Here is a 7,688-nt window from a genome sequence, read left to right on the forward strand (position 1 = left end):
CACACACACACACACACACACACACACACACACACACACACACACATCTACATGCACCAACCATTCAAGTGCTGTAGAAGCAGCCGCAGTGTGTGTTCATATGTTGTGTGAGAGCCTTGAGCATCAGTGAGCCACCAGCTCGACTGTTGGTTCCAGCATGAAATTACCAAGTGGATTGTTTAAATGGCAGCAGTGAATATTTCAGCAGTGAAAAATAATAATGGTAAAGACAATTATAATAAACTAAAAACTAAGAAGCAGAACACATCTGCCCTACAGGCTTTCTGTTGATGATGCATCATTCCAGTAGAATGGATAAACATTAACGTCAACTTAGTTCTTAACAGGCCTCCACCTCACTCCTCTGGATATTTTTAAAGGGGAAATATCATGTAAAATCAACTTTTTAGAGTTTTATATCATGTTATAATGTTATACTCTCATAAAAAACATGTCCAAAGCCTTGCTTTGATTCATTCATGCATGTTTGAGAAATCCTGCAGTGTTTTTAGGAAGCCATGCTGAGGAGCAAAACGACAGGTGGGGACCAGAAGCGCCTTTTGGGACCAGAAACGCCTTTTCGGACCAGAAATGCCCCTGGGACGTGTCTTTAAGCTGAACTTCCTCATGGCAGAGCGTACCCCCTCCCCACACAACCCAACCATGACTCCTGCAGGCTCTCGGCAGTAAGAGAGCAAAAGTGAAAGTGAAACTTACTGTCCGCTGCTCTCCAAGTGTGGAAGTAGTCTCACTTCTCACTCTTTTCAGATTCAAAACACCTTTGAGGAAATGTATTTTCAGATGCCAAGTAACCTGCATCATAGCGCATGGGCGAAACAAACCCCCCGCGCGCGCGACCCCGCCCCCACACCAATGGTTTGACGGGGACGGGACGGGACAGAAGCAGGAGGCGGTTCTTAAAGAGACAGAGGCCAATTTGAAGAGGTTTAGAAGAGGAAGTGATGAGAAGATAAGTTTATTTTCTATTTAAACATAAAAACAACATTTTAATAACAGCTAAAGGTGACATAGATACTTTATTAATGCATAGTATTTAAATATATGCCTGAGAAACACATAATATTGGCTAATTTTTTGAGAGTGTAAGTTTATGGTTTTTCGCAAAATAAATTAAAAACAAACAGACAACTGCATGGTTTCTTCATCACTTTATCAAACATCTCTCTCATATGTTGAGTTTGTTTAGTTCAAATCAGATCATTTGTTATTAGTTTGCCAGTAAGTGTACTTACTGTTAAAATAAAAACAAATAAAACCAAAGTTGGTTCTTTAATGTGCTATAACAACAATACACCTCTTTCTTACTGCAAATCAAAATATAGCAAAAAAAATATTTATGCTAAATGTTCAGAAGCACAAAATATCTACAAACTCATAAAAAAATTCAAATTACAGTAAGTCTCTGTGTGTGTGAGCCCCTAATGTGAACCTTTCTCCAGTTGAAGGGATGTCTTAGCTAAGAGCTATCTGAATTTGGTCTAAGATATTAATTTTTGCAGACGTCTACATCTAGACATCAGATAAATCTCTGCCCTGAGCTGAGAAAAACTAAAATGTAACAACACATGGTTCAAACACAGGTGTCTTCATTTCCTGTTCGCTGTGCATTCAGCTGAGAAAAAAAAAACACATTCACTGTCTACAATTTAGTTCAAGTCACATTTTGTAATTTGTTTTGTATACGTCCAGCTTTGTTTCCTGCTTTATGACATATTCAACCACCAATGGGTGGGAGGGCATTTATGAATAGATTTCATTGTAAGGCACCCAGACTAAAGAGTCATTCTTTGTGTTAGTGTAAAGAAAAATGACTGTAAAGAAATCTATACACTAACAGACTCACATCAATGGAGAGCGAAAATGACAAAAATTCAGTTTACATTTCAGGGCATTCTCAGAGGTCAGGTCTCAGGATATCATTTTTTACTTCAATGACTCAAGCAAAATGTAAAACTTTTATTAAACACTACTGATGATGCCAAAATACATAAAAACATGTTAAGGCCTACATCAGGGATATTCAACTAAATTGCTTCAGGGGCCACTGCCGGTCAACAGCTGAGGGGCCAAACATCCAGCAACTAAAGTTATTATGTAAATAAACTAAGTATTACAAAGATATGTTACCTTTGAATTAGTTTATTTTGCTGCATTTAATCATGAATACAACATACAGAACCCTATAAAAGTAGTGATAATTAAACATTATCAAAAACAAAAATAACACATTCTGCCTCCTATTTGATACAAATAATATTTTGACATCTCTGACTTGCCAAATTTTTAAACCAATTTTGTTTTCATTTTCATCATTTTATCTTCAACTGCTTGTAGTTTTAACTGTCTTGAGTGTTTATAGAAATGGTTTTTACCAGCTTATTGCCAAGATTCTGACCTTTCTGTAGACATCAAACATGCCTATGTTTAAGTAAAAGCACTTAGGGTAATTAAAGTAGAAAACCGGGAGTTTGGGCTTAAGAGACAAATGAACCAATTGGCGGGCCGAACTTTGGTCACTCGTAGGCCGGATGTGGCCCGCGGGCCGCCAGTTGAATAGCCCTGGCCTACAGGTCAGCTACACCCACACATCAACAATCACTCACACATAATAAGTTGATGCGTAAAGAGGTTGGCTAACTAACATCCCACAGCATCCTACTAGCTAAGAAGCCATAAAACTGTCAAGAACTAGTCTTTCTTCTCTTTCGTTCACTTTTACCCATTTGCACACATACACAAAATATACATGCACACACACATTTGCTGTTCAACATTCACCTCAGCCACAAATCTCTCAAAAGCCTCTCCACCACTGTCACTTGCTTTACAACATCAAACACTCATATTGACTCAAATACACTTTCACACACATTTCACAACATCTCGAAAGACAACGATGCACGCTGTGAGTGTGAAAGGTGTTTGTACATATTCGAAGTTAGACAAACCTGACTGATGATGTGATGTCTCATGGCTGTTAGATTTGTTTAATATGCCATGGCAAGGTGTGATGAAATCAACTTGTATTTTCCTCTCTCCTCACTTTCTCCTGTCAGCAGTTTCATCTGAACCAGGTGAGGGCTTAAAATGCCTGTGACATAATTTTTTTGTAGTAAATATGAATGCATTTTTAAAAAAGATTACAGAAATAACATACTGAAAACAACAATCAAACTGATGACTTGAACAGCAGTTGAAATATTTGCATTTGCAGTAACAGGAAGTGATGACAAAGGGGAATGTCTGCTTGTGAACATTTGCTACAATGGCCGGCAACCCAGACTGTAGAGAAGAATCTGATGTTTCTTTAAATTACTTTGAGTCACTATCAGAGAGAGATGAAGAAGAGACAGAGTTTAAATATTGACTCAATAAACAAAGACCGGGGAGTCCCTTTTCATAAAAGTTCCCGTTTGAGGGCATTTCCTGTTTCATTTTGGCTGAGCCAAGTTCAAAATAAAACATGTCAGTTATGTGACAAAACGGGCAAAAACATTTATTTCTTGAATATAAAGATGTTTTCTTTGACCTTTTTTGTATTCGAAGGACAAGTCACAGACACCATAAAGGCCACAGAGAGTTCATTGGATTGACAAAATGTATTTTTAGATTATAAAATTGAAATAATAGCTTATACGGCTGCCCATTGTTTCCCCTATGTTCCCAGACTGTTGCCCTTATTAACAGCAAAAAAATAAAAAATAAAAATAAAAACATTTGATAAATAATAGAAATACAGTACTTTAGATACATTTTCAAAATATGTTTTATGACTGAATTGGTATATTTACAAAGTATGAAGCTTTTTTCACTGCGATGTATTCTTTGGAATTTTTCAAATGACATTTCCTAGCATCTTCTGTATCGTAACCATTTGTACATCTATTAGGGCTGGGCCGTATCATATCATTCACGATAATACCGGTAAAAAAAAACTTGCCCGGGAAAATAAATTATATCATGATATGCTCATTTCATGGCCGATGTCATTTTGCCCATGTCGGAGAACCTGCTTGTTTTCTGTTGCGGTCTCGTTAAAGCCGCCCAGTCTGATACAGGTTTAAACAGACGCTGCTTTCAACAAATCAAACAAACCCCACAGCTTTATCCAATCAGAGCAGAGCAGGGTGGGTCTTTCTAATGTTGGTGCATCAGTCTGCAGGATAAACACCAGCCAGCCTGCAGCTCCTGTCCTCCACACGTCGCTCCCAGCTACTTGAGACATTGGCATCTAAAATCTAACGCACTATAAGTTTATATGTTCAGAGCGTCGTTATCTAACAGATATGTCCAACTTTGCTCATGTGACCAAACTCCTCTCCTCGACAGCGCTGTTATGGGAGTGCGGCACACACAGACTGAGTTGTTCTGTGAGCCATTGTTGCAGCTCTTCCAAAATATTCAGTCAGGTGAACATTTGTTTGCCCCAGTATGGAAAAGATGAGTCTCTGCTTAGCGTTAGGCACCCCCCACCCCGCAAAAACAAACAAAAAATTAAAAAAGAAGAAATAACCCTATGTTATTTTTGTAGTTTATTTTTTGTAGCTTATCTTTTATTTAGAACCATACTCTGAACTGCTCTGTGATTTAATAAATGATCAAATATAAAGAAGGCATAGTATTAAATCATTATATGAGCTCTCTAAATATAATCTTTTTGAAAGAAATTATTTTAATAGAGAAATCAGTCAATCTAACAAAAGAAAATGTTAAGTTATTTTGTGCAGTGCAAAAGACATATTTGGTGTATTTTTTAAAATATAAAGTTATTGTACATACACAATGTGTTTGCACTGAAAAGTTATAAAGATGGTGAAATAACTGTATGTCTATATCTGACTCAAGTCTTGCCAAAAATGTTTTTAATTAAATATATTAAAAACACTAAAATGACAAATACAAACTACAGAAAAGCTGTTAAAAATCAATCTCTTCCTTACAAATCCCTTTGGTCCAAATGGTTTAGGTTAAAATTGTATAATGCTTCATTAAAGAATACTAAACTGTGTACTTTGACTAAGAACATGGGCACAGTGTATAGTGTTATGAGTATACTATACCGTGTACTTGTGTGTGGTGGAGGTGGTAAGAGTTATCGTGCATTTATTGTTGTCGAGGTGACCTGGTCAATATATCGAGATATTGATATTAGGCCATATCGCCCTGCCCTAACATCTATGAAACATTTAAATGTACATGTAAAACCTAAACTCAACAAAACAATTTTAGCAGCTAGTAGGTTGCAGGTCGAAGTCCACGTTAAATTTATTTATGTAAAATATTTACAAAAATATAATTTTATGTCTGTCTCAAGTCACTTAAAACTTTCTGTTATTTTAAAGGGATACATTTGCTTTATTTATCTGAACAAGAGTGCAGAGAGAAGCACAGTTAAATACAGTAGGTTTTACTGTAAATATGAGCCCAGTTCTAAACATCCACCTACTGTCACCTTTTAGAACAAATAATAAAGATGTAAAAGCTGGGGTAGTGATGATGACTACAACATTTTCCTTAAATAATGAATTTTGGGATCTGTTCTGGTTGTCTTCCATAAAAATTCTAAAACTAATTTTATAAAGAAAATGAATGAAATTTTAAACAATTCTAGGAACACAGGATATAATGCAACTCGTTCAAACTGATAGGTTCATCATGTTGAAAAGAACAAAAACATGCTATAGTAAAATGTGGTTGAATTTTCACGACAGTACAATTTGCAATAAACCTCAGTACTTTTTGTATGCTTTAACATATCGGCCACTGCCATCAAGTTCACTAGCTATGTTTACATGTGCAAAATTCTTTGATGGGATTGAAACATATTTGGATTAATTAATCGGAATGTATCGTTTACATGGGCACAATCCGATCATGATGAGTGCTTACATGGGCTTTTATTCTGAACAGAAGCAGTGACAAGCGCAGTTGCTAACTTTCCCTTTAAAAAAAAAACAAATAAAGTTCTACTTCCATGATGAACATAAACAAACAACTTCTGAGCTCAGAATGGACCTGTGACAGGTTTTAATAATGGGGGAGATGTTACTGCACTCTCTGGTTCAGCTGCAGGTGATGCACAAACTTTTTTTTGTTATTTTTTATTTTTCTAAGCGGCGCAGGTTGTGTGTCTTCCTACTTTTTTGAATGAGAGAACAGGAGGAAAAGTTCTGTGCTGCTGGAAACCACTGGATGAAAGTCAGCAGCCATGCGCAGTCAGGTCAGTTTTCCACAATCAGAATAAAATGATCAGATTAAGTGTTTACACGCACGCTGTTCAGATTAGCAATCGGCATAAACCACCTCTCTCATTCAGATTACAAATTCATTCGGATCGAGCTGAATCAGTTCAGAATAATCCGAATGGGGTGTTTACATGACACATTTTTATTCCGAATGGCTGTTTAATCCAATTACTTATGTCCATGTAAACGTAGCTACTGAGGGTCCATCTAATTTGCCAAATTCATTATTGACACCAAAGTTTAAATTGCACTTGGAAAATACTGTATTAATCTATGATTCATTGCAGTTCAAGCAGTCTTTTGCAGTAATGCACATTAATTTTATGTTAATACATTTTTGACTTGTGTGTAGTCCTATTAAAAAGCTGGTTTTAATATAATCCACTGACATGCTCCAAATTTGATAAATACAAGTGCCCCAGCTCTCATGTACTTTTTCTAAAGGCATTATATTTATGAGAGCTTTTTCTTTGGACTTTTAACGCAATCCTATATTAAGCAATGAGTACTATTAAAAGACACAATACTTTGAGAGAAATGTTATTAAATACCTCGTGTGATGACAGAAAATAGGTTTTAAGGATTTATGCAAAACTAAAAACCTTTTTTCAAACTATATGAAACATTTCATTATAGAGTTCAGACGTAAACACAGTCAACAAAAGAAGGGTGTTGCTAGTTTATTGTGTACTTTTTTAGAATAATCTTATTAAATTAGCTTTACTCTTTCACTTCAGTCAAGTTACACATGTAAACACAAGATTACTGAAGAATCTTACTGTTCTCTAAAACCATCAGTCAAATATTGGAAGTAATTCAGAATATCTGGTCACTGTTATTTGCACTGCTTCTACAGCTGTCACTAAATTGATTTCATTACAATCTGGTTGATTCCTTGAACACTTCCTGCTTAAATGACACATCTATCCCAATTTTCCATTATAGCCTTGTTTCTTCCATGCACTCATCTGCACTTCCTCATTACTCACAGCTCTCTAAATAAAAGCAACTTGTCATCTTATATCAATAGCTTATATCCTGTGTTATGTACTGCTTGCAACTTTGAGCTGCTGTATTGACAATGAGTGTGCATGTGGGTGTCTGTGTGTGTGTGTGAGTGTGTGAGCATGGAACGTGAAGGGCTGATAAATGATGAATGTCCAGGAAATGAGAAGTTCAGCAGTGAAGAGAGGCAAATGTATGACATCAGCAGATACTACATTAGTCACCAAATCACATCTGCAGAATAAAGCACTATCCTATTGCTTATTGCGCATACTCACAGCATGTGAACAACTGGTACTAAACACAAGGAGCCAAAAATCTAAGAAAGAAATATTTGTGTAAGTAAGTATGTATGCATGCATGTATGTGTGTGTGTGTGTGTGTGTGTGTGTGTGTGTGTGTGTGTGTGTGTGTGTG

The sequence above is a fragment of the Austrofundulus limnaeus genome, unplaced genomic scaffold, assembly GCF_001266775.1.
Source record: "Austrofundulus limnaeus strain Quisiro unplaced genomic scaffold, Austrofundulus_limnaeus-1.0 Scaffold211, whole genome shotgun sequence".
NCBI lineage: Eukaryota > Metazoa > Chordata > Actinopteri > Cyprinodontiformes > Rivulidae > Austrofundulus > Austrofundulus limnaeus.